The sequence below is a fragment of the Lipotes vexillifer genome, unplaced genomic scaffold (assembly GCF_000442215.2).
Source record: "Lipotes vexillifer unplaced genomic scaffold, Lipotes_vexillifer_v1.1 scaffold859, whole genome shotgun sequence".
Taxonomy (NCBI): domain Eukaryota; kingdom Metazoa; phylum Chordata; class Mammalia; order Artiodactyla; family Lipotidae; genus Lipotes; species Lipotes vexillifer.
The window spans coordinates 24,028-52,010 of record NW_006784707.1 but is presented as its reverse complement, the minus strand read 5'-3'; positions in this window follow the sequence as shown (position 1 = coordinate 52,010).

The following is a 27,983-nucleotide window of genomic DNA, read 5'->3' as shown; positions in this document are numbered from 1 at the left end:
ACACAAAAGACCCTGAATAGCCAAAGCAATCTTGAGAACGAAAAACAGAGCTGGAGGAATCAGGCTCCCTGACTTCAGACAATGCTACAAAGCTACAGTAATCAAGACTGTATGGTACTGGCACAAAAACAGAAAGATAGATCAATGGAACAGGATAGAAAGCCCAGAGATAAACCCACGCACATATGGGCACCTTATCTTTGGTAAAGGTGGCAGGAATGTACAGTGGAGAAAGGACAGCCTCTTCAATAAGTGGTGCTGGGAAAACTGGCCAGGTACATGTAAAAGTATGAGATTAGATCACTCCCTAACACCACACACAAAAATAAGCTCAAAATGGATTAAAGACCTAAATGTAAGGCCAGAAACTCTCAAACTCTTAGAGGAAAACATAGGCAGAACACTCTATGACATAAATCACAGCAAGATCCTTTTTGACCCACCTCCTAGAGAAATGGAAATAAGAACAAAAATAAACAAATGGGATCTAATGAAACTTAAAAGCTTTTGCACAGCAAAGGAAGCCATTAACAAGACCAAAAGACAACCCTCAGAATGGGAGAAAATATTTGCAAACGAAGCAACTGACAAAGGATTAATCTCCAAAATTTACAAGCAGCTTATGCAGCTCAATAACAAAAAAACGAACAACCCAATCCAAAATTGGGCAGAAGACCTAAATAGACATTTCTCCAAAGAAGATATACAGACTGCCAACAAACACATGAAAGAATGCTCAACATCATTAATCATTAGAGAAATGCAAATCAAAACTGCAATGAGATAGCATCTCACACCAGTCAGAATGGGCATCATCAAGAAATCTAGAAACAATAAATGCTGGAGAGCCTGTTGAGAAAAGGGAACACTGTTGCATTGCTGGTGGGAATGTGAATTGGGTAAGCCACTATGGAGAACAGTATGGAGGTTCCTTAAAAAACTACAAATAGAACTACCATATGACCCAGCAATCTCACTACTGGGCATATACCCTGAGAAAACCAAAATTCAAAAAGAGTCATGTACCAAAATGTTCATTGCAGCTCTATTTACAATAGCCCAGAGGTGGAACCAACCTAAGTGCCCATCATCAGATGAATGGATAAAGAAGATGTGGCACATATATACAATGGAATATTGCTCAGCCATAAAAAGAAATGAAATGGAACTATTTGTACTGAGGTGGATGGACCTAGAGTCTTTCATACAGAGTGAAGTAAGTCAGAAAGAGGAAGACAAATACCATATGCTAACACATATATATGCAATTTAAGAAAATAAATGTTATGAAGAACCTCGGGGTAAGACAGGAATAGACACAGACCTACTGGAGAACGGACTTGAGGATATGGGGAGGGGAATGGTGAGCTGTGATAGGGCGAGAGAGAGACATGGACATATGTATACTAACAAACGTAAGGTAGATAGCTAGTGGGAAGCAGCCACATGGCACAGGGTTATTGGCTCGGTGCTTTGTGACCTCCTGGAGGGGTGGGATAGGGAGGGTGGGAGGGAGGGAGAGGCAAAGGGGAAGAGATGTTGGAACATATGTATATGTATAACTGATTCACTTTGTTATAAAGCAGAAACTAACACACCATTGTAAAGCAATTATACCCCAATAAAGATGTTAAAAAAAAAAGAAATACAAAGGATCACAAGCAATTACTACAAGCAACTGTATGCCAATAAAATGGACAACCTGGAAGAAATGGACGAATTCTTAGAAAAGCACAACCTTCCAAGACTGAACCAGGAAAAAATAGAGAATATAAACAGAAAAATCACAAGCACTGAAATTGAAACTGTGATTAAGGATCTTCCAACAACAAAAGCCCAGGACCAGATAGCTTCACAGGCGAATTCTATTAAACAGTTAGAGAAGAGCTAACACCTATCCTTCTCAAACTCTTCCAAAATATAGCAGAGGGACGAGCACTCCCAAACTCATTCTACAGGGCCACCATCACCCTGATATCAAAATCAAAGATGTCACAAAAGAAGATAACTACAGGCCAATAACACTGATGAACATAGATGCAAAATCCTCAACACACTACTGGCAAACAGAATCCAACAGAACATTAAAAGGATCATACACCATGATCAACTGGTATTTATCCCAGGAATGCAAGGATTCTTCAAAATACACAAATCACTCAATGTGATAAACCATATTAAGAAATTGAAGGAGAAAAACCATATGATCATCTCAATAGATGCAGGAAAAGCTTTTGACAAAATTCAACACCGATTTATGATAAAATTCCTCCAGAAGGTAGGCATAGAGGGAAATTACATCAACATAATAAAGGCCATATATGACAAACCCGCAGCCAACTTCATTCTCAGTGGTGGAAAACTGAAACCATTTCCACTAAGATCAGGAACAAGACAAGTTTGCTCACTCTCACCACCATTATTCAACATAGTTTTGGAAGCTTTAGCCACAGCAATCAGAGAAGAAAAAAAATAAAAGGATTCCAATTTTGAAAAGAAGAAGTAAAGCTGTCACTGTTTGCAGATGATGTGATACTATACATAGAAAATCCTAACGATGCTACCAGAAGACTTCTAGAGCTAATCAATGAATTTGGTAATGTAGCAGGATATAAAATAAATGCACAGAAATCTCTTGCATTCCTATACACTAATGATGAAAAATCTGAAAGAGAAATTAAGGAAACACTCCCATTTACCACTGCAACAAAAAGAAAAAATACCTAGGAATAAACCTACCTAAGGAGACAAAAGACGTGTATGCAGAAAACAATAAGACACAGATGAAAGAAATTAAAGATGATACAACAGATGGAGAGATATACCATGTTCTTGGATTTGAAGAATCAACATTGTGAAAAGGACTGTACTACACAAAGCAATCCCTATCAAATAACCACTGGCATTTTTCACAGAACTAGAACAAAAAATTTCATAATTTGTATGGAAACACAAAAGAAGCTGAATAACCAAAGCAATCTTGAGAAAGAAAATGGAGCTGGAGGAATCAGGTGCCCTGATTTCAGGCTATACTACAATGCTGCCATCATCAAGACATTATGGTACTGGCACAAACAGAAATATAGACCAATGGAACAGGACCAAAAGCTGAGAGATAAACCCATGCACATATGGTCACCCTATCTTTGATAAAGGCGGCAAGAATATGCAATGGAGAAAAGACAACCTCTTCAATAAGTGGTGCTGGGAAACCTGGACAGCTACATGTAAAAGAATGAAATTAGAACACTCCCTAACATGATACAAAAAAATAAACTCAAAATGGATTAAAAACCTAAATGTAAGGCCAGACACTATAAAACTCTTAGAGGAAAACAGAGGCAGAACACTCTATGACATACATCACAGCACTATCCTTTTTGACCCACCTCCTAGAAAAAGGGAAATAAAAAGAAAAAATAAACAAATGGGCCTAATTAAACGTAAAAGCTTTTGCACAGGAAAGGAAACCATAAACAAGACAGAAGACAACTCTCAGAATTTGAGAAAATATTTGCAAACAAAGCAACTGACAAAGGATTAATCTCCAAAATGTACGAGGAGCTCATGCATCTCAATATCAAAAAAAACAACCCAATCCAAAAATGGGCAGAAGCCCTAAATAAACGTTTCTCCAAAGAAGATATACAGATTGCCAACAAACACACGAAAGGATGCTCAACATCACGAATCATCAGAGAAATGAAATAAAATCTACAATGAGGTATCACTTCTCACCGGCCAGAGTGGCTGTCATCAAAAAGTCTACAAACAACTAATGCTCGAGAGTGTGTGGAGAAAAGGGAACCCTCTTGCACTGTTGGTGTGAAGGTAAATGGATACAGCCACTATGGACAACAGTATGGAGGTTCCTTAAAGAACTAAAAATAGAACTACCATACAACCCAGAAATCCCACTACTGGGCATATACCCTGAGAAAATGATAATTCAAAAAGCGTCATGTACCAGTGTTCATTGCAGCACTATTTATATATATATTTATATAGAAGCAGCCTAAGTGTCCATTGACAGATGAATGCATAAAGAAGATGTGGCACATATATACAATGGAAAATTACTCATCCATAAAAAGAAATGAACATAAGTTAATTGTAGTGAGGTGGATGGACCTAGAGTCTGTCATATAGATTGAAGTAAGTCAGAAAGAAAAAGAAATACCGTATGCTAACACATATATATGGAATCTGAAAAAAAAAAAAACAATCGTTCTGAAGAACGTAGGGACAGGATAGGAATAAAGACACAAACATAGAGAATGGACTTGAGGACACGGGGAGGGGGAAGGGTAAGTTGGGGCGAAGTGAGGGAGTGGCATGGACATATGTACACTACCAAATGTAAAATAGATAGTTAGTTGGAAGCAGCTGCATAGCACAGAGAGAACAGCTGTGTGCTATGTGACCACCTAGAAGGGTGGGATAGGGAGGGTATATGGGGATATATATATATATATATATATATATATATATATATATATGTATAACTGATTCACTTTGTTATACAGCAGAAACTAATGCACCATTGTAAAACAATTATACTCCAATAAAGATGTTAAAAAATTTTTAAAAAGAACAGTAGCATCATTACTTACCTGTCATCCCACCAATATATTTTGTCAATGATCTTTTGTTTTCTAAATCTCATGTCTTTCCTCTAGGTTTTCTTTCTTACCTGAAGTTTAATCCTAAGAAGTATTTCAAGTGAGGGTCAGTGAATGGTGAACTTATAATTCTGATTGTGTCTCCATTTTGCCTTTTATGATTTTCAACCCTGTGAAGATATTATTCCATCATCTTCCAACATCTAGTTTGTCAATTGTTTTTAGCTTAAGTACAACTCCCTTATAAGTAAACTATCTTTTTCTTTCTGAAAATTTTAAAGATTTGTCTTTTCAAATTTTAATTTTTAAATTTCATTCTGTGTATCTAGGTGGTATTTATTTCATTTATCCTGCTCAATACTCAGTTACCTTTAATCTAAGTACTCATATCCTTTCTTCAATTTCTCGGAAATTCTTAGCCTTTCATTCTTCAAATATTGATTCTTCTCTTTTGCCTTAGACTCCCTCCTTCTGGAACTCCTTCCTAGAGATGTAGTCTGGATTCTTTCAATCTAGCATCGATGTTTCTTAGCTGCCCTTTTTAATATTTAAAATACTCGTCTTTCTGCCAGGTATACAGAATGAATACTTTATTGGTATCTTCTACTTTACCACTTTCTTGCTTTTAGTGTGTTCAGTGTAGATTGTTTTCTACTCAATTTCTTTTTATATTTCAAAATTATATATCTGATTTTTAGGGTAGTGAAACTATTCTATATGGTACTGTAATGATAGATACATGACATTATACATTATTATATTTGTCAAAACCCATAGAATATACAGCAAAAGAGTGAAACCTAATGTAAACTATGGACTTTAGCTAATATGTATCCCTATTGGTTCATCAATTACAGCAAATATAAGTAGAGTACTGTGAGATATTGATAACAGGGGAAACTGTTGGTAGGGAGAAGGTCACAGGTGTATAGATCTTCATGTACTTACTGCTCAATTTTTCTGTAAACCTATGACTGCTCTAAAAAAAAAAGTCTGCTAATTTTTAGGAAGTATCTTGTTTCCAAGATTTCTAATTAATTAATTTTTAGAATCAACTGTTACTGTTTCATTTCTGGCTTTGTATTTTACAATGTCTTGTTTCTTTTTAATAGATATTATTCTTTCATTTATATCTTTAAAAGCCGTCACATACTTATTTAAAAAGTATTAAAAGGTTCTATTTTTTTTTTAATTCACATGGAGTAAATTACTTTCGACATTTTTATCTGGTCAATTATTTGATTTCTTAATGTGCTTTACAATTTTGGTTTGGAGTTTTGCTTTAATTCTGTACTTTTTTTAAAAGCTCCTTTGTGCTCACTTGGTGCTCCAGGGTCCTAAGTCTAGAACAAGATCTGATATGAATGATTCTGAACCCCTGCCCTACAGTGAAAGTGGGAATATTGCAGATCCATTCTCCATGCCAGCAGGCAGTTTGTTTCAGTAAAGAGTCAAAAGTCATATTTATGTTCACACCCTGGGCACCACAGGTTCCTACAAGTCCTGGACCAAGCAGGGCTCAACAGCAGCTTTGACAATCTCTTTTCACAGCTGAGAGTGACCATACAGTTCACTTCTGAGCCTGAAATGGAGTGCTTTTGATACCTACACATCAACAACAGGGTAAAGTTGGCTGTCCTGGGGAAACCAGGATGTGAAGTCACCCTACCTCTCACAATATCTACCTTTTCCCACTTATGCCAGGTAAATATCTCTTTTTTCTCAAATGGGTAGCTAACTTTAATTTATTTACTAGCCCATTCTTTCTTCATTGATTTGACATGTTACTTAGAGTTGTTTTTTACAAAATCCTATACTTCCATGGGTCCCATTTAGGATTTGTATTCTGTTCAATAGATCAATTTGTCTATGCCTCTGTCACTATCAATAGCAGACTGCTTTTATAATATAGCTCTTATCAGTTAGGACTGTGTGTGGTTACATGTTACAATGTCCTGATAACAGTGGCTTAACTGAAGTTAGTCATTCTCATATAACCAAAATGCCAGAGCTGGGTGGTCCAAGTCAGGGATGGCAAGACTAAGAAGACATATGGGACCCAGAATCATTCTTGTTTTAACACTGCCACTTGTCACCTGAGGCTTTGGTCCTCACAGTTGTCAGATAGCTGGTGAACCTCTAGGCATCATATCATAATAGACATAGTAAAGGGAGAGGGAGTTAGGCAAGGGAAAAAGCTATATCTAATCTGGGTATGCTCCTTTCTGTCAGGAAAACTATACTTCTTACAAAAGTCTCACAAGGCAAACTTTCCTTAAATGTCCTTGGCCAAAACTGTGTCACAAGGCCAGTTCAAGAGCAAAGGAGCCTGAGACTTCCCTGGCAGTCCAGTGGTTAGGACTCCGTGCTTCCACTGCAGGGGGCCCGGGTTCAACCACTGGTGGGGGAACTAAGATCTCATATGCCATTCAGCGTGACCAAAAAAAAAAAATTTTTTTTTAAAGAGGAGGGACTTCCCTGGTGGCACAGTGGTTAAAAAATTCACCTGCCAATGAAGGGGACATGGATTCTAGTCTTGGTCCGGGAAGATCCCACATACCGCGGAGCAACTAAGCCTGTGCCCACAACTACTGAGCCTGTACTCTAGAGCCCCTGAGCCACAAGTACTGAAGCCCAAGTGTCTATAGCCCCTGCTCTGCAACAAGAGAAGCCACCACAATGAGAAGCCCGCGCACTGCAACGAAGAGTAGCCCCCACTCACCCCAACTAGAGAAAGCCCGCTCGCAGCAGCGAAGACCCAATGCAACCAAAAGTGAATAAATAAAATAAATAAATTTATTTTTAAAAAAGAGCAAAGGAGCCTGGGAAGTTGGGAATTTTACCATTGCACATAAATTCAGCAGTTTAGTAAACAAGAGGGGAGAACGGATATTGGGTAGACCACGAACAACATCTGGAGCAGCAAATTTGTAATATCTTTATATCTGTGTAAAAGTCTCATCTATCTTTTTAATGATATCTAGGATATTCATGCACATTTTTGGCTCCATATGAATTTTAAAATCAGATAGTTAATTTCCATGAAATGTATTAGTTGAGAACTTGATTGTTATTCATTGAATTTAGAAATGAAGTTTGGGAATATTTCCCTATTTATTAAATTTTCTTCTAATCATCCAGTAATATTTTACAGATTTCCCTGTATAGATCTTCTACTTATTGCATTAGATTTATTCTTACAGATATTAAAATTCTGCTGTTGTTTATAATTTTTTCTGTTACAGTTCTGTAATTGGTTATGGTCATCTAAGAATGTTATTGCTTTTTTAGATTCATCTTGTGTCTGGCGGTCTGATTGAATTACCTTATTGGCACTGATAGCTTGTTAGTTGACACTCCTAGATTTTTTAGATAGAAATCACATCATTTGAAAATCATACCGTTATTTCTTCCTTCCTAATGTTTATATCTCTTTTTGTTTGTTATTACTTTAACTAAAACCTTCAGCATAATGTTAAATAGGAGTAGTAACACGTCACTGTTTTGTATCTGATTTTAATCAGAATGTTCTGATATCTGCTGTAAACTTTTATTAGGTACCAGGTTTAGGCAGTTTTCTGCTATCACTAATTTTTCCAAACTATGCTTATTTTTTTATCATAGTGTCAGTTGAAAATAATATGGAATCTGACTTTTTATATTATACTGTATTAAAAAATTTTTCTGTATTTTTTCTGTATTTTTCTGTATTTTTCTGTTTTTGAAACATTCTCCATTCCTTGCATACATATTTTATTTTAAAAATTTAAGAATTTCCCATCTATACTCATAGGTAAGCAATATTGGCATATAAATTAATATTTCTGATGTTCTTTTCCTGTTTTGATAACAGATTTATGCTGTTGACGTAAAATCAGATATTTAATTTTTATCTTTGTTCTGGACTGAATTGTATTCTCCCCTCAAATTCATATGTTGAATCTCTAACCCCCATGTGATTGTATTTGTAGATAAAGACTTTAAGGATATAACTAGGGTTACAATGAATTCATAAGAGTGGGGTCTAATATTATAGAACCAGTGTCCTTATAGGAAAAGAAAGAGATACCAGAGCTCTTTCTCTCACGTGAGGACACAGCAAGAAAGTGGACAACTGCAAGCCAGGAAGACATGTCTCACAGGAAACTGAATTTTTTCAGACCTTGATCTTGGACTTCTAGCCTCCAGAATTGTGAGGCTATAAGTGGCTATTTTTTAAGCCAGCCAACATGTGATATTTTGTTATGGCAGCTCAAGCAAACTAACACGATCTTTTTCCTCATCCCCCCCCCCCTCCTTCCCCTCCCCCTCCTCCCATCCTCTTCCTCCTCCTCCTCCTCCTCCTTCTTCTTCTTCTTCTTTTCTTCTCCTCTTTTAGAATATAGGATAATATTTTTCTATTCCTTGAAAGTTTGATAGAATTAATCTATAAAACCATCTGAGTAATATCTATTTTAGAAGATATTTGACTTAATTCAAATTCTCTTTTGATTTATGATCTATTTGGTTATGCCTTTTGGAACCAAGTTAAAAGCAAATTAGAGCATTTTAGAAAATTGTTAATTTTACTTAAGTTTTTAAATGTATGGTTATAAAGCTGTATGTTTCATTATCCTGCAATTTAAAATCTCCTCTGTTTCTGTTACTATGCTACCTATCATACCATTCCTTTGTTGTGTCTTCTCTTTTTTTCTTGATCACAGTTATACAGGATGTGTCTATTTTATTACTTTTTTCAAAGAATTACTATACTGGGTTGAATGGTGACCCCCCCTAAAAAAATATGTTCATATCTTAATCCTCAGAACCTGAGTGTTACTTTATTTGGAAAAAGAGCCCTTGCAGGTGTAATTAAGAATGTTGAGATGAGGGGATCATCCTGGATTATCTGAGTGGACCCTAAACCCAATGAAAAGAGTCTTTATAAGAGAAAGACAAAGATTTGAGGCGAAAGAGGAGAAGACTCCAACACAGAGGAGAAAGTGATATGAAGACAGAGGCAGACATTGGAGGGGTGTGAACACAAGCCAAGGAAGCTGAGAATTGCCCATAGCCACCAGAAGCTGGAAGAGTCATGGAAGTATCCTCCCCTACAGCCTGCAGGGGGAGTGCAGCCCTGTCCACACCTTGATTTCAGACTTCTGGCCTCCAAAACTGTGAGAAAATAAATTTCTCACAATGTTCTAAGCCACTAGTTTAATGGTAATTTTTTACAGGAGCCCTCGTAAACTAACACAATTATCTTTTGATTTTTAATATCAACTCAATTTTTCTTCCAGTTTTATTACTTTCTGCCTTTTGTTTTACTTCTTTTGAATTTTTATCAGTATTTCATTCTTAGTTTAAAAAGCTCGGAAGGTCAAACTTAACCTCATTTACCTAAGGGTACGTATTTGTATTCTGTGTATCAATTGGAACATGTAAAACTGTGGAACTGACAAAAGAATCGAATTCCTTTATTGCTCTAAACACAATGTAGCTTAACAAGTTATTCTGCATATTCATGGCTAACTGAGTAAATCTTTCACAAATCAATGACCAGGAATAAGATTTCACCCAGGAAACATGAGAAACTACAAACGTAGCATAGATTACATACTTGGAGGGCACTGAATGTAGAAGTTCCCAGGCATGAAAATGATGAAAGCAGTTTATTCATTGCTCTTAGAGTTACACAGAAGGAATTGGATTGCAATGTAATGTTTAATTTCTATTCTAAATCTTTCTATATTGCCCATATGCTTAAGATGGATGAGGCATTTTTGCAGCTTTCAGGATATAAGAAAAATAGTACTATTGGATTTATGACACTTTTCAGAGGGTGCCCAATGCACTCACACCATATGTCATGCATAATGAGCCAGATGCTCATTTTTTATTTCCTTGTTTAATAGCTACAGAGTCAAGTTCTGTTTGCTGGGCTCTGGCACGTGCATAGTTCAGAAGCATTGAGAATTTTCTCCAGGGAAAACACTTGAACATGAGAGAATAAGATCTAGTGAATAGGTGTTCCCACCTTCTGTCCTTCAAGTGGACAATTCTGGTTTCATGAGATGTCTGTTAATAAACAAGTCCCACTCCCCAAGGCAGTAACCTCAAAAAAGCACCTTATGTTGAATTTACTTTCTTCCCTGTCTCACTCACCACTTTCCCTCATTTTTGTTCCTGGGATTACTTCTCAAACTACCCGCATATAAATCCATGCCTCAGACTCCACTCAGAGTCCTCCTGGCTCAGATGTGGTTTCTCAAAAATGTTTCATGAATGGAGTATACAAAATCCCAGTCTCTCTACCCTTCTCCCCTACCCTTCCCAAGATCTTCCAGTTCACACAAAAACCTATATGATAAGAATGTTCATATCAGCTTGTCTGTAATAAGCAAAAACAGGAAACAACAAACATGTCCATCAACAGAGAAATGGAATAGGAGTAACACTGTGATATATCCATGCAGTAGAATACTACTTATCAATAAAAAGAAATGAACTATTAATATACACAACATGGAAGATCTCAAAATAATTATACTGATAAAAGAAGCCAGAAAGAAATTTGTGTGATTTCCTTTATACACATTTTATAAAATATGAAGAATCTACAGTGACATATTTTTTTTACCTCAAAAAATCTTTTTTGTAAAGCAATAAACCAGTTTTTTAAAGGCCAAAAAATTGCTGTGCAAAATAAAGCCATAAAGCCGCCCCTGGTAGATGATAGGTTCAGAATGAATCCTGAAAAAGATTTATAAGAAAAAATGATGAGACTTATCAAAATGACACAGGAACCACCATGAAGGATCTCCTAAGGGCCCCAGCTAGAGCAATTTAAGCCACAAAATAAATAATAGTATTGAATAGAATAAAATAAATATCCATACATCCATACTGATTTTATTAATTAAATAAATAAAATCAGGAGAAGAAACAGCACTTCCTTATAGAAACTTAAATGCCATGTTTGCCTCTGAATCTCCTAGCAATTAGCATGATGCTTTGTACATTGAGGACGTTTAATCAATATGTGCTGAATGACCAAATGGAGTAGAAGAAAGAGTTCCACTTACTGAGAATTATGATGCTTTTTTTCTTTTTTTGTTGAATTAGAATTAACATGCAATATTGTATTAGTTTCAGGTATACAACCTACAACACTTTTATGCATTATGAAATGATCAGCACAATAAGACCAGTTCCATCCACCACCATACCAAGGGTCACAATATTATTGATGTTATTCCTTAGGTGTACATCCACATGACATTTATTTTAGCTGGAAGTTTATATGTCTTCAACTCCTTCACCTATTTCATCTATCCCTCCACTCCTCTCCTCTGGCACCCACCATGTTGTACTCTATTTGTGAGTCTTTTTCGGTTTTTGTTTTGTTTCCTTATTAGTCTTATTTTTTAGATCACACATATAAATGAAGTCATATGGTATTTGTTTTTCTCTGTTTGACTTATTTCGCTTAACATAATACTCTCCAGGTCCATCCATGTCCCTATAAAGGACAAGATTCCATATTTTTTATGGCTGAGGAATATTCCTATATATATATATATATATATATATATATATATATATATATAGTTTGAAACTAGTATAGTTTCAAGTCTGAGAGCAAGGTAGCCCCAGCTTTGTTCTTCTTTCTCAAGACTGCTTTGGCAATTTGGGATCTTTTGTGATTCCATACAAATTTTAGAATTGTTTGTACTATTTCTGTGAAAAATGCCATTGGCATTTTGACAGGAATTGCATTTAATCTGTAGATTTCTTGGGGTAACATAGACATTTTTAAATAATATTTTTTCCAATCTGTGAACATAGTTCATCTTCCCATTTATTTGTGCTGTCTTTAATTTCCTTCCTCAATGTCTTATACTTTTCAGAGTACAGGTCTTTCACTTCCTTAGTTATATTTACAGTAAGTCCCCTACATACGAACAAGTTCCATTCCAAGAGAATGTTCATGAGTCCAAATTGTTGTGAGTCCAACAAAGCTAGCCTAGGTCTCCAATCAATACAGTTGACCATATAGTACTGTACTGTGATAGGTTCATAATACTTTTCACACAAATAATACATAAAAAAGCAAACACAAAACTAAAGAAAAGATTTTTAATCTTACAGTACAGTACCTTGAAAAGTACAGTAGTACAGTACAACAGCTGGCATATAGGGGCTGGCACTGAGTGAAGAGGCAAGAAGAGTTACTGACTGGAGGAGGGAGAGGAGGTGGGAGATGTTAGAGCTGAACAATCATCAGCAATAGGAGATAGAGGGTAAACTGTGATTTCACTCACACCTAACATCAATGCCCAGGTTCTCGTTCCTTGCTGGATTCAATTCTATCTACCCTCTTGAAAAAACGATCCAGTGATGTCTGGGTAGTAGTTCTTTTTTTCTTGTCATAGATGACATGGTAACACTGGATTGCATTCTGAACAGCTGCTACAACTTTCATGTACCATTCTACATTCAGGTCCTGTCCCTCAAAAACTAACAGTGCCTCCTCAAATAAAGAAAACCCTCTTGCCATTTCCAGGATTGTGAATCTCTTTGGTTTTTCAGTTATTTCTTTTTCCTCTTGTCTTTCTTCATCCTTTCTCTGGGCACATACACAACTTTGAAAATTGCTACTTGAAGGTTCCTATGTAGGGGACTTACTGTATTCCTAGGTATTTTACTATTTTATGATGTGATTGTAAATGGGATTATTTCCTTAATTTCTCTTTCTGATAGTTCATTGTTAGTGTATAGAAATGCAATAGATTTCTGTATATTAATTTTGTATCCTCCTACAACTTTATTGAATTCATGTATTAGTTCTAATAGTTTTTGGGTAAAATCTTTGTTTTTTTTTTTTTCTTTTTTTACATATAGGATCATGTCATCCACAAATAGTGACAGTTTTACCACTTCATTTCCAATTTGGATGGCTTTTATTTCTTTTTCTTGCCTAATTGCTGTGGCTAGGACTTCCAATACTATGTTGAATAAAAATGGCAAGAGTGGGCATCCTTGTTTTGCTCCTTACTTTAGCTTTTAACCATTAGGTAAGTTGTTAGCTGTGGGTTTGTCATACATGGTCTTTATTATGTTGAGTTATGTTCCTTCTATACTCACTTTGTTGAGAATTTTTATCATAAGTGGATGTTGAATTTTGTCAAATGCTTTTTCTACATTTATTGAGAAGATCACATGATTTTATCCTTCATTTCATTACTGTGGTATATCATATTTATTGACTTATGGCTGTTAAACCATTCTTGCATCCCTGGAATGAATTCCACTTGATCATGGTGTATTTTTTTAATGTATGGTTGAATTCTGTTTGCTAATACTTTGTTGAGGATTCTTCATATATTTGCATCAGGAATTTTGGACCATAATTTTCTTTTTTTTTTTTTCCTTTGGAGTTTGGTTTTATATCAGGTAATGCTAGCCTCATAAAATGTGTTTGGATGTGTTCCTTCCACTTCAGTTTTTGGGAATAATTTTACAATGATAGGTATTAACTCTTCTTGTAATGTTTGGTAGAATTCACCTGTAAAGCATCTGGACCTGAACTTTTATTTTGGGGAAGATTTTTGATTACTGATTCAATTTCATTTCAAGTCATTGGTCTATTCAGATTTTCTATTTCTTTATGATTCCATCTTGAAAGATTGCTTATTTCTAGTTTATCCATTTCTTCTAAGTTGTCTAATTTGTTGACATATATTTGTTCATAGTATATTTTTATGATTCTTTGTGTTTCTGTGGTGTTGGTTGTAATTTCTCTTCTTTCATTTCTGATTTTGTTTATTTGGACTCTCATTTTTTCTTGATGATTCTGATTAAAGGCTTGTTGATTTGTTTATTTTTTTCAAAGAACCAACATAGTTTCATTGATTTTTCTTTGTTTTTTTGCTTAAATCTTTATTTCATTTATTTCCTCTCTGATCCTTAGCATTTCTTCCTTCTACTAACTTTGGACTTTGCTTGTTCTTCTTTCTCTAGTTCCTTTAAATATAAATTTAGATTGTTTATTTGAGATTTTTCTTGTTTCTTGAAGTAAGCTCGTATCACTATGAATTTCCCTCTTAGAACTGTCTTTGCTGCACCTCGTAGATTTTGGACAGTTGTTTTCCATTTTCATTTGTCTCAAGGTATTTTTTTATTTCTTTGTTGGCTCATTGATTGTCTAGTAGCAGATTTTTTAGTCTTCGTGTGTTTGTAGTTTTTCCCATTTTCTTCTTATAGTTTATTTTAGTTTCATACCATTGTGGTAGTAAAGATGATTAATATGATTTTAATCTTCTTAAATTTATTGAGTCTTGTTTTGTGTCCTAACATGTATTTTACCCTCAAGGATGCTCCATGTACACTTGAAAAGAACATGCAGGGCCATGTTAAGGTGTGTGTTTTGAGGTGGCTGGGAGCTCAGAATGACTTTAGGCAGCCTGTCTTCTGATGGGTGAGGCTGTGTTCCTATCTTGTTGGTTGTTTGGCCTGAGACTTTCCATCACTGGAGCCTGTAGGTTGATGGGTGGAGCTGGGTCTTTGTGCTGAAGTGTGGACCTCCAGGAGAGCTCACTCCAATCAATATTCCCTGGGGCTTCTGCTACCAGTGTCCTTGTCCCCACAATGAGCTATAGTCAAGCTTCACATCCCCAGGAGGCCCTCCAAGACCCCTAGGTAGGTGTAGTCCAGGTTCATATGGAGGTACTACTTTGTGCTTGGTCCCAGTGCACATGAGACCTCGTGTGTGCCCTTCAAGACTGGAGTCTCTGTTCCCCCATCACTGTGGAGATCCTGCATTGAAGCCCCACTCTCCTTCAAGGCTAAATTCTTTGCGGGTTCTTCCTCCTGATGTCAGACCCTCAGACTGTCTGGAAGGGCTATTTTTATGTGAGAACGTCCCTGTGTAGCCTGCGTGTGTTTAATATTTTTTGATGCACGGGCTGTTTTTAGTATACATGTCTGCCACCTCTTTCCTCAGTGTATGTTGGCCGTTATCCCCTTGATAGGAGGTGTGACTGATGTTGTGGTGACCAGAGCCTGCACTGGATGTTGAGCAGGGCCTCCCCTTGGCACTGTAGTTGTCACTGCCCTATCAGAGGTGGTGTCTGCTCCCTAGTTGTTGGAGTAGAGGCTCTCAGATCTGTTTCTTAGCTGTGTTTCTGATCTGTGGTACAAGGAAGGCAGGACTGGCACAGTCCCACTGGGAGGGAAGTTATGGAGTAATCCTCCTCTGGAGCTTTCCACCTGTGGGTGTGCTCTGTTGTGTCATCTTTCACCCATTGTGTGAGTTCTCAGATTACACTGTTGTTGGCATTGCTCTAAGCCCCACCTTAACCTTGGGTATGCTGGCAATTTGCCTTGGTGTCTCTCAGACATTGTTTTCACCAGGTCACCAGCATAGACCCACTGAAGTCAGGTCCCAGAATTACAGTAATCATGGATCTGGATCCACTGTGGGTGCTATAGGGGACAGCTTAGACTATGGTGTGGTCCAACACCCACATACATGTGCCCACAAAGTCTATAGCTGCTAAAGCTAGACCTATCTCAGCTGTAGGAGCACTCGTTGTTCATTCAGATGTTCTGTAGGTGCTGAGTTAACAAAGCTAGTCATGGGGGTGTTGATTTGCAGTTTGCACAGGTGCTAGAAGAGATTTCATCTTTTATTCCTTAGTTGCACAGCCCCTGGAGCTCAGCTGTGGTTTCAGCTCCACCTCTGGTGTGTGGGCCACCCACAGGGCAAAAGACCTGAACTCAGATACTCAGAAAACTATAAGATACTGATGAAAGAAATCAAAGGTGGCACAAACAGATGGAGAGATATACCATGTTCTTGGATTGGAAGAATCAATACTGTCAAAATGACTATACTACCAAAAGTGATCTACACATTCAATGGAATCCCTATCAAATTACCAATAGCATTTTTCACAGAATAAGAACAAAAATTTTTACAATCAGTATGGAAACACTAAAGACCCCAGTAGTCAAAGCAATCTTGAGAAAGAAAAACAGAGCTGGAGCAATCAGGCTCCCTGACTTCAGAGTATACTACAAAGCTACAGTAATCAAGACAGTATGGTACTGGCACAAAAAAAGATATATAGATCAATGGAACAGGATAGAAAGCCTAGAAATAAACCCATGCACATATGAGCACCTCATTTTTTTTTAATATAATAGTGTTTATTTATTTTTACTTGTTGACAGTTTACTTTATTTATTTATTTATGGCTGTGTTGGGTCTTCATTTCTGTGCGAGGGCTTTCTCTAGTTGTGGCAAGCGGGGGCCACTCTTCATCACGGTGCATGGGCCTCTCACTATCACCGCCTCTCTTGTTGCGGAGTATAGGCTCCAGATGCGCAAGCTCAGTAATTGTGGCTCACGGGCCCAGTTGCTCCATGGCATGTGGGATCTTCCCAGACCGGGGCTCGAACCCATATCCCCTGCATTGGCAAGGAGATTCTCAACCACTGTGCCACCAGGGAAGCCCAAGCACCTTATTTTTGATAAAGGAGGCAAGAATATACAATGAAGAAAAGACAGCCTCTTCAATAAGTGGTGCTGGGAAAGCTGGACAGCTACATGTAAAAGAATAAAATTAGAACACTCCCTAACACCATACACAAAACTAAACTCAAAATGGATGAAAGACCTAAATGTAAGGCAGACACTATCAAACTCTTAGCGGAAAACCTAGATAGAACACTCCATGACATAAATCACAGCAAGATCCTTTTTGACCCACCTCCTAGAAAAATGGAAATAAAAACAAAAATAGACAAATGGGACCTAATGAAACTTCAAAACTTTTGCACAGCAAAGGAAACCATAAACAAGATGAAAAGACAACCCTCAGAATGGGAGAAAATATTTGCAAACAAAGCAACTGACAAAGGATTAATCTCCAAAATATACAAGCAACTCATGAAACTGAATATCAAAAAAACAAACAACCCAAACCAAAAATGGGCAGAAGACCTAAATAGACATTTCTCCAAAGAAGGCATACAGATGGCCAAAAAGCACAGGAAAAGATGCTGAAAATCACTAATTATTAGAGAAATGCAAATCAAAACTGCAATGAGGTATCACCTCACACAAGTCAGAATGGCCAGCATCAAAAAAAATCTACAAACACTAAATGCTGGAGAGGGTGTGGAGAAAAGGGAACCCTCCCATGTTGGTGGGAATGTAAATTGGTACAGCCACTATAGAGAACAGTATGGAGGTTCCTTAAAAAGCTAAAAATAGAGATACCATGTGATCCAACAATCCCAATCTTGGGCCTATATCCAGAGAAAACCATAATTAGAAAAGATTCATGCACCCCAATGTTCATTGCTGCACTATTTACAATAGCCAGGACATGGAAGCAACTTAAATGTCCATAGACAGATGAATTGATAAAGTAGGTGTGGTACATATATACACTGGAATATTACTCAACCATAAAAAAGAATGAAGTAAAGTGTATATTGGCTCTGGTCTACTAACTAACAAGAAATTCCTGAAAGCCAATCTTCTCAATTTGCATCGATGAACATTCTCTTTCAGTTGTGGGAAACAAAGGTAGCAAATTAAAAAAAAAAAAGAATGGAATAATGCCATTTGCAGCAACATGAATGGACCTAGGGATTGTCATATTGAGTGAAGTAAGTCAGACAGAGAAAAACAAATATCATATGATATTGCTTACATGTGGAATCTTTAAAAATGGTACAAATGAACCTATTTATAAAAGAGAAATAGAGTCACAGATGTAGAAAACAAACTTATAGTTACCAGCGGGTGAGGGTGCGGAAAGAATAAATTGGGAGATTGGGATTAACATATACACACTACTATATATAAGATAGATAGCTATAAGAACCTACTGTATCGCACAGGGAACTCTACTCAGTACTCTGTAATGACCTATATGGGAAAAGAATCTAAAAAAGAGTGGATATATGTATATGTATACCTGATTCACTTTGCTGTACTGCAGAAACTAACACAACACTGTAAATCAACTATACTCCAATAAAAATTAATTTTTAAAAGTTAAAGAAAAATGAAAGAATGTGTATTCTGCTGCTTTTGGATGGAATTCTCTATATATACTTATTAAGTTCATCTGATGTAATGTGTCATTTAAGTCCAGTGTTTCCTTATTGATCATCTGTCTGGATGATCTATCCATTGATGTAAAAGAGGTATTACCATCCCCTACTATTACTGTACTGCTGTCTATTTCTTCTGTTAGTTCTATTAATATTTGCTTTATATATTAAGGTGTTCCTCTGTTGGGTGCATAAATGGTTAAAAGTGTTATATCCATCCTCTTGTTGGATTGACCCCTTTATCATTATGTAATGCCCTTTGTCTTTTGTTACAGTCTGTGTTTTCAAGTCTATTGTGGTTGATATGAGAATTGCTACCCCAGGTTTCTTTCCTTTTCCATCCCTTCACCTTCAGTCTATGTGTGTCTTTAAATCTGAGCTGAGTCTCTTATAAACAGCATGTATATGGGTCTTGATTTTTTTTATCCATTCAGCTGTGTTACATCTTTTGATTGCAGCATTTAGTGCACTTACATTTAAAGTAATTATTGGGGCACCTTCAAGATGGCAGAGGAGTAAGACGTGGAGATCACCTTCCTCCCCACAAATACATCAAAACTACATGTACAAGTGGAACAACTCCTACAGAACACCTACTGAATGCTGGCAGAAGACCACAGACTTCCCAAAAGGCAAAAAACTCCCCATGTACCTGGGTAGGGCAAAAGGAAAAACAGAGATAAAAGAATAGGGACAAGACCTGCACCTGGAGGAGAGAACTGTGAAAGAGGAAAAGTTTCCACACACTAGGAAGCCCCTTCACTGGTGGAGACGGGAGGTGGGCAGGGGGAAGCTTCGGAGCCATGAAGGAGAGCGCAGCAACAGGGGCACAGAGGGCAATCAGAGAGATTGCTGCACAGAGGATCGGTGCCTACCAGCACTCACCAGCCTGAGAGGCTTGTCTGCTCAGCCGCTAAGGTGGGTGGTGGCTGGGAGCTGAGGCTACAGTTTTGGAGGTCAAATCCCAGGGAGAGGACTGGGGTTGGCTGCATGAACACAGCCTGAAGGGGACTAGTGCACCACAGCTAGCCGGGAGGGAGTCCAGGAAAACCTCTGGACCTGCCTAACAGGAAAGAGACCATTGTTTCAGGGTGTGCAAGGAGAGGGGATTCAGAGCACCGCCTAAATGAGCTCCAGAGATGGGCGTGAGCTGCAGCTACCAGTGCGGACGGCATAGACAAGCATGAGATGCTAAGGCTGCTGCTACAGCCACCAAGAAGCCTGTGTGCAAGCACAGGTCACCATCCACACCTCCTGTCCCAGGAGCCTGTGCAGCCCACCACTGCCAGGGTCCCAGGATTCAGGGACAACTTCCCCAGGAGAACACACAGCATGCCTCAGGCTGTTGTAATGTCATGTCAGCCTCTGCCGCCTGCAGGCTTGCCCTGCATTCCGTACCCCTCCAACCCCCGGCCTGAGTGAGAGTCCCCTTATCAGGTGTTACTTTAACCCCGTCCTGTCTGAGCAAAGAACAGATTCCCTCAGGCAACCTTCACACAGAGGTTGGGCCAAATCCAAAGCTGAACCCCAGGAGCTATGTGAACAAAGAAGAGAAAGGGAAATTTCTCCCAACAGCCTCAGGAGCAGCAGATTAAATCTCCACAATCAACTGGATTTACCCTGCATCTGTGGAATACCTGAATAGTCAATGAATCATCCCAAACGTGAGGCGGTGGACTTTAAGAGCAACTGTAGACTTGGGGTTTGCTCTCTGCATCTAAATTGTTTCTGGTTTTATGTTTATCTTGGTTTAGTATTTAGATCTTATTATCATTGGTAGATTTCTTTATTGATTTGGTTGCTCTCTTCTTATTTTAATTACATATATATATATATACACATATATATATTCCTTTTGTTCCTTTTTCTCTTTTTGTGAGTGTGTATGTGTATGCCTCTTTGTGTGATTTTGTCTGTATAGCTTTGGCTTTGCCATTTATCCTAGGGTATGACTGTTCTTTTTTTTTTTTTTTTTAAGTATAGTTTTAGCACTTGTTATCACTGGAGGATTTGGTTTTTGTTTTGTTGCTTTCTTCTTTGTCTCTTTTGTGTGTTTTTTTACTTTTTAATTTTTTAATTTTTAAAAATATTTTTCTGTATTAATAACTTTATTTGATTTTATTTATTATTATTTTTTCTTTCTTTCTCTCCCTTTTCTTTTTTCTTTTTTTTGATTTTAAACATTCATTCATTCATTCATTCATTTATTTTCAGATTTGAGATATACTTGATGTATATAATACTGTGTACATTTAAGATGTACAGTGTGATGATTTGATTCACAGATACATTGCAAATGATTACCATAACAGTGTTAGTTAAGACCTCCATCACCTCACATAATTACCTTTGTTTTTGTTTTTGTGGTGAGAATATTTAAGATTTACTATCTTAGCAACTTTTGAGTATACAGTACAGTATTTTTTTTAAGATTTATTATTTATTTATTTATTTTTGGCTGCATTGGATCTTAGTTGTGGCACGTGGGATCTTTGTTGACGCATGTGAGATTTTTCATTGCAGTGCGTGGGCTTCTCTCTAGTTGTGCCTTGTGGGTTTTCTCTTCTCTAGTTGTGGCATGTGGGTCCAGGGCACGTGGGCTCTGTTGTTGTGACATTTGGGCTCTGTAGTTGGTGGCATTAAGGATCTCTAGTTGAGGCACACGAGCTCAGTAGTTGTGGCGTGTGGGCTTAGTTGTCCTGCGGCATGTGGCATCTTAGTTCTCTGACCAGGGATCAGACCCATGTCCCCTGCATTGGAAGGCAGATTCTTTACCACTGGTCCACCAGTGAAGTCCATCAGTGTTGTGCTTCCCTGTTGCTTGGGAGGTGAGCGACTTGATTCTTTCCCTGTAGAGCTGGGCAATGCTTGCTGTAGATTGGTGAGTCTTCCTCCCATGGATGGCAGTTGCAACAGTGGGTATGGATGGAGTCACCTGTGTAGAGCAGTGCTGTCCAAGAGAAATAAAATTACATATGTGGTTGGTATTCTACATTTTCTAGTGGCTTTTCCAGCTGCTGCATTCCTTGGCTTGTGGCCCTTTAGTCCATCTTCAAAGCTAGCAAAGGCAAACCGCACCCTTCTCACACCACATCACTCTGAACTTCTCTCCCTTTTCTTCTGACGTGTGTGGCTGAAAAGGTCTTGGTCCTCTGGCCAGGTGTCAGGCCTCAGTCTCTGAGGTGGGAGAGCCAAGTTCAGGACATTGTTCCACCAAAAACTTCCCGGCCCCTCGTAATATCAAAAAGCAAAAGTTCTCCCAGACATCTCCATCTCAATGTTAACACTCAGCTCCACTCAATGACCAGCAAGATACAGTGCTGTGCTGGATATCCTATGCTAAACAACTAGCAAGACAGGAAGACCAATCCACCTATTAGCAGAGAGGCTTCCTAAAAACATAATAAGTTCACAGACACCTCAAAACACACCACCAGACGTGGTACTGCCCACCAGAAAGAGAAGATAAAGCCTCATCCAGCAGAACACAGGCACCAGTCCCCTCCACCAGGAAGCCTACAAAGCCCACTGAACAAACCTTACCCACTGGGAGCAGACACCAAAAACAACAGGAACTATGAACCTGCAGCCTAAAAAGGGAGACCCCAAACACAGTAAGTTAACTAAAATGAGAAGACAGAGAAATACACAGTAGATGAAGGGGCAAGGTAAAAACCCACCAAATCAAACAAATGAAGAGGAAACAGGCAGTCTACCTGAAAAAGAATTCAGAATAATGATAGTAAAGATGATCCCAAAATCTTGGAAATAGAATGGAGAAAATGCAAGAAATGTTTAACAAGGACCTAGAAGAACTAAAGAGCAAACAAACAGTGATGAACAATGCAATAAATGAAGCTTAAAATTCTCTAGAAAGAATCAGTAGCAGAATAACTGAGGCAGAAGAACAGATAAGTGACCTAGAAGATAAAATAGTGGAAATAACTACAACAGAGCAGAATAAAGAAAAAAGAATGAAAAGAATTGAGGACAGTCTCAGAGACCTCTCAGACAACATTAAATGCACCAACATTCAAATTATGGGGTCCCAGAAGAAGAGAAAAAGAAAGGGACTGAGAGAATATTTGAAGAGACTGTAGTTGAAAACTTCACCAATATGGGTAAGGAAATAGTCAATAATGTCCAGGAAGTGCAGAGAGTCCCATAGAGCATAAATCCAAGTAGAAACACGTCAAGACATATGTTAATCAAACTATCAAATATTAAATACAAAGAAAAAATATTAAAAGCAGCAAGAGAAAAATAACATACAAGGGAATCCTTATAAGGTTACAGCTGATCATTCAGCAGAAACTCTGCAAGCCAGAAGGCAGTGGTAGGACATATTTAAAGAGATGAAAGGGAAAAACCTACAGCCAAGATTACTCTACCCCGCAGGATCTCATTCAGATTCAACCGATAAATTAAAACCTTTACAGACAAGCAAAAGTTAAGAGAATTCAGCACTGTCAAACCAGCTCTACAACAAATGTTAAAGGAACTTCTCTAGGCAGGAAACACAAGAGAAGGGAAACACCTCCAAAAACAAACCCAAAACAATTAAGAATATGGTAATAAGAATATACATATTGGACTTCCCTGGTGGCACAGTGGTTGAGAGTCCACCTGTCGATGCAGGGGACACGGGTTCGTGCCCCGGTCCAGGAAGACCCCACATGCCATGGAGCAGCTGGTCCCGTGAGCCATGGCCACTGAGCCTGCGCGTCTGGAGCCTAGGCTCCACAAAGGAAGAGAACAAAACAGTGAGAGGTCCACGTACCGCAAAAAAAAAAAAAAAAATTATACATATTGATAATAACCTTAAATTTAAATGTATTAAATGCTCCAACCAAAAGACATAGACTGGCTGAATGGGTACAAAAACAAGACCTGTATATATTCTGTCTACAAGAGACCCACTTCAGACCCACGGACACATACAGACTGAAAGTGAGGGAATGGAAAAAGATATTCCATGCAAATGGAAATCAAAAGAAAGCTGGAGCAGCAATTCTCATATCACACAAAATAGACTTTAAAATAAAGACTATTACAAGTGACAAAGAAGGACACTACAGAATGATCAAGGGATCAATCCAAGAAGAAGATATAACAATTGTAAATATTTATGCACCCAACGTAGGAGCATCTCAATACATAAGAGAATTGGTAACAGCCATAAAAGGGGAAATTCGACACTAACATGATAATATTATGGGACTTCAACACTCTAATTTCACCACTGGACAGATCATTCAAAAAGAAAATAAATAAGGAAACACAAGCTTTAAATGATACATTAAACAAAATGGACTTAATTGAAATTAATAGGACATTTCATCCAAAAACAACAGAATACACTTGGAACATTATCCAGGATAGATTATATCTTGGGTGACAAATCAAGCCTTAGTAAATTTAAGAAAATTGAAATTATACTAAGTGTGCTTTCTGACCACAACGCTTTGGGACTAGATATCAATTACAGGAAAAAATCTGTAGAAAGTACAAACACATGGAGGGTAAATAATATATTACTTAATAACCAAGAGATCACTGAGGAAATCAAAGAGGAAGTCAAAAATTACCTAGAAACAAAAGACAATGAAAACATGATGACCCAAAACCTATGGGATCCAGCAAAATCAGTTCTAAGAGGGAAGTATATAGAAATACAATCCTATCTCAAGAAACAAGAAACATCTCTAAAAAACAACCTAAACTTACACCTAAAGCAATTAGAGAAAGAACAACAACAACAACAAAAAAAAAAACAAAACCCAAAGTTAAGAGAAAGAAAGAAATGATAAAGATCAGATCAGAAATAAATGAAAAAGAAATGAAGGAAATGATAGCAAAGATCAATAAAAGTAAAGGCTGATTCTCTGAGAAGATAAACAAAATTGATAAACCATTAGCTGGACCCATCAAGGAAAAAGGGAGAAGACTAAATCAACAGAATTAGAAATGAAAAAGGAGTAGTAACAACTGACACTGTAGAAATACAAAGGACCATGACAGGTTACTACAAGCAAATATATGCCAATAAAATGGGCGACCTGTAAGAAATGGTCAAATTCTTAGAAAAGTACAATGTTCAAGTCTAAACCAAGAAGAAATAGTAAATATAAACAGACCAATCACTAGCACTGAAATTGAAACTGTGATTAAAAATCTTCCAACAAACAAAGCCCAGGACCAGATGGCTTCACAGGAGAATTCTACTAAAAATTTAGAGAAGAACTAACACCTATCTTTCTCAAACTCTTCCAAAACATAGCAGAGGGAGGAGCACTCCCAAACACATTCTACGAGGCCACCATCACCCGGACACCAAAACCAGACAAAGATGTCGCAAAGAAAGAAAACTACAGGCAGTATCACTGATGAACATAGATGCAAAAATCCTCAACAAAATACTAGCAAACAGGATCCAACAGCACTTTAAAAGGATGATACATCATGATCAAGTGGGGTTTATCCCAGGAATGCAAGGATTCTTCAATAGATGCAAATCAATCAATGTTATAAACCATATTAAAAAACTGAAGGAGAAAAACCAAATGATCATCTCAATTGTTGCAGAAAAAGCTTTTGACAAAGTTCAACATCCATTTATGATAAAAAACCCTCTAGAAAGTAGGCATAGAGGGAACTTACCTCAACATAATAAAGGCATTTATGACAAAACCACAGCCAACATCGTTCTCAATGCTAAAAATTGAAAGCATTTCCACTAAGATCAGGAATAAGACAAGGTTGCCCACTCTCACCAATATTCAACATACTTTTGGAAGTTTTAGCCACAGCAATCAGAGAAGAAAAAGAAATAAAGGAATCCAAATCAGAAAAAGAATAAGTAAAGCTGTCACTGTTTGCAGATTACATGATACTATACATAGAGAATCCCAAGATGCTACCAGAAAACTACTAGACCTAATCAATGAATTTGGTAAAGTAGCAGGATACAAAATTAATGCACAGAAAAATCTTGCATTCTTATACATTAATGATGAAACATCTGAAAGAGAAATGAAGGAAACATTCCCATTTACCACTGCCACAAAAGAATAAATTACCTAGGAATAAACCTACCTAGGGAGACAAAACACCTGTATGCAGAAAACTGTAAGACACTGATGAAAGAAATTAAAGATGGTACAAAGAGATGGAGAGATATACCATGTTCTTGGATTGCAAGAAGCAACATTGTGAAAATGACTCTACTACCCAAAGCAATCTACAGCTTCAATGCAACCCCTACTAAACTACCAATGGCATTTTTCACAGAACTAGAACAAAAAATTTCACAATTTGTATGGAAACACAAAACATCCCGAATAGCCAAAGCAACCTTGAGAAAGAAAAATGGAGCTGGAGGAATCAGACACCCTGACTTCAGACTATACTATAACACTACAGTAATCTAGTCAGTATGGTACTGACACAAAAAAAGATATATAGATCAATGGAACAGAATAGAAAGCCCAGAAATAAACCCATGCACATATGGGCACCTTACTTTTGATAAAGGAGGCAAGAATGTGCAATGAAGAAAAGACAGCCTCTTCAATAAGTGGTGCTGGGAAAACTGGACAGCTACATGTAAAACAATGAAATTAGAACACTCACTAACACCATACACAAAAATAAGCTCAAAATGGATGAAAGACCTAAATGTAAGGCCAGACACTATCAAACTCTTAGAGGAAAACATAGGCAGAACACTCTATGACATAAATCACAGCAAGATCCTTTTTGACCCATCTCCTAGAGAAATGGAAATAAAAACAAAAATAAACCAGTGTGACCCAATGAAACAAAAGCTTTTGCACAGCAAAGGAAACCATAAACAAAATGAAAAAAAAGCCCTCAGAATGGCAGAAAATATTTGCAAATGAAGCAACTGACAAAAGATTAATCTCCAAAATTTACAAGCAGCACATGCAGCTTAATATCCAAAATATAAACAACCCCAAAAAAAATAAGCAGAAGACCTAAATAGACATTTCTCCAAAGAAAATATACAGATTGCCAAGAAACACGTGAAAGGATGCTCAACATCACGACTCATTAGAGAAATGCAAGTCAAAACTACAATGAGGTATCACCTCACACCAGTCAGAATGACCATCATCAAAAATTCTACGGAAAATAAATGCTGGAGAGAGTGTGGAGAAAAGCGAACCCTCTTACACTGTTGGTGGGAATGTAGACTAATACAGCCACTATGGAGAACAGTATGGAGGTTCCTTAGAAAACTAAAAATAGAACTACCATACAACCCAGCAATCCCACTACTGGACATATACCCTGAGAAAACCATAATTCAAAAAGATTCATGTACCACAATGTTCATTGCAGCACTATTTAGAATAGCCTGGACATGGAAGCAACCTGCGTGCCCATTGACAGATGAATGGATAAAGAAGATGTGACACATATATACAATGGAATACTACTCAGCCATAAAACGAAATGAAATTGAGTTATCTGTAGCGAGGTGGATGGACCTAGAGACTGTCATACAGAGTGAAGTAATTCAGAAAGAGAAAAATAAATACTGTATGCTAACACATATATGTGAAATCTAAAAAAAAAAAAAAAGTTCTATAGAACCTAGGGGCAGGACAGGAATAAAGACACAGATGTAGAGAATGGACTTGAGGGCTCGGGGAGGGGGAAGGGTAAGCTGGGACGAAGTGAGAGAGTGGCATGTGTAAAACAGATAGCTAGTGGGATGCAGCCGCATAGCACAGGGAGGTCAGCTCGGTGCTTTATGACCACCTAGAGGGGTGGGATAGGGAGGCTGGGAGGGAGACGCAAGAGGGAGGAGATATGGGGATGTATGTATATGTATAGCTGGTTCACTTTGTTATACAGCAGAAAGTATCACACCATTGTAAAGCAATTATACTCCAATAAACAAGTTAAAAATAAATAAGTAAATAAAGTAATTATTGATAGGTATATACTTATTACCATTTTGTTAATTGTTTGTTGGTTGTTTTTATAGTTCTCTATTTCTTTGTTTTTCTCTTGGACCCTTCCTTTGTGGTTTCATGGATTCCTTTAGTGTTATGTTAAGATTCCTCTTTATTTTTTGTGTGTCCATTACAGGTGTTTGATTTGTGGTTGTCATGAGTTTTATGTACATATTGACCCGTATATATAGCCATCTATTTTTAAAAATTAATTAATTTATTTATTCATTTAATTTTGTCTGCATTGGGTCTTCACTGCTACCCA